Below are 1,585 nucleotides of genomic sequence, written 5' to 3'. Positions count from 1 at the left end.
TTAGGGATGCCACCGGCAGCCCCCAGCTCACACATCCAGAGCCAACAGCAGCAAATGCAAGTTTTGGTGACACCCAGAACTCAGGTTACCTTGAACCAGCGGCAAGCAGCCAATGGTATTGACTGCCCCAGCGGCTGACCCTGTTTGCCCTCGCTATGAGCAGGGGACATGGGCTCGCAGTCAGATCCTCCTTGGCTCCTCACTGGCCTCCCACACAGGCTCTGCTCCAGCTCACCTCAGCCCTTCAGGTGCAGGCTCTCCTGCAGTAGCCTGAGCTGCACTTTGGGTTCAGGGCACTTTGCGGCTGGCACCACCATGTCCTCTATGGAGAGGGTTAAGTTGCTTTTGCAGACACGTGGGGAATTAAGGACGCTCAGCCAGCCTGTGGCAGCACAGGGCACGGCCGGGCACTGGCACAGGGCATGGGGACAGGTCCCAGCCGTCTTCAGCACTGGGATGAAGAGGGATTGCATCAGCTCAGCCCAAACCACCTCAAATAAAACACTGCTTCCATTTGGAAAATGGATTTTTGAGCTGCAGGCACAGAGACCCTGGAAAGCTGCACCCCGATCACCTGGGAGCAGAGGAGGCATTCTGGTGTTTAAGTGAGTGCTGCCAGATGAGGTGAGCAGTGGCAGGCTGCAGCTGCAGCCAGCAGAAGTGATGGGCAGAGATGTCACAGCCTGTAGCCGAGGTGGACAAGCTCCCTCCATTATTCAATGGAACTGCTCTGTATTTTAGTATTGAAGGGTCACTCTCCCTGCATGCCCTCCTTCCTTCCAAAGCACAAGCTCTGCTTCCCACACAGATTTTCATTGCTTCAGGACTAGTGTGGATCCAACCAGGAAAATCCTGTTTGCTGAACTCCTGCAGTGGATGCTTGACTTGCAAACACCCAAACGTGCCAGACAGCTTTACCAAAGCTTTGATTTACCCGTAACAGGCATCTCCTGCCATATGCCTTAACAAGACAGGGTGCTACGAAGTGAGTTTTACCAACAAGCAAACCTTCCAAACCCACGGTGGTTTTCTGGCCATAGGGAATTTCTTCATAGAATCCCAGACGGGTTTGGGTTGGAAGGGACCTTAAAGCTCATCCAGCTCCAACCCCTGCCACGGGTAGGGACACCTTCCACTGGAGCAGCTTGCTCCAAGCCCCTGTGTCCAACCTGGCCTTGAGCACTGCCAGGGATGGGGCAGCCACAGCTTCTCTGGGCACCCTGTGCCAGCGCCTCAGCACCCTCACAGGGAACACTTGATCCATTCTACTGTAGTGGGTGCTGCCACGTAACAGTGCTGACAAAACCCCTCATCCATGGGAAACAGTTTAATGTCTCCTGCTCCATTTGTGGGTTCCTCGTGTACTCAATCCTAAACTTCAGGGGCTCCACATCATCTCTTTGCTCAGCTCAGTGGGATCCATGCCCATGACTACAGTCCCCAGGTGCTGCAGTGATTGTGCCAGGTCGCTGGCAGGTGTTGGAAAGAGGATAAATTGACTCCTTTCAAGCTAGATGCCACAGTTCGTGAGCAGCCACATTTGCACCCAGCACAGGGGATTCCAACAGACACATGGAGCAGCAGG

Source organism: Pezoporus wallicus, unplaced genomic scaffold (assembly GCF_028554395.1).
Source record: "Pezoporus wallicus isolate ANWC-B61680 ecotype Strahan unplaced genomic scaffold, APGP_CSIRO_Pwel_v1 contig_8269, whole genome shotgun sequence".
Taxonomy (NCBI): domain Eukaryota; kingdom Metazoa; phylum Chordata; class Aves; order Psittaciformes; family Psittacidae; genus Pezoporus; species Pezoporus wallicus.
Note: the sequence above shows the minus strand (reverse complement) of the source record.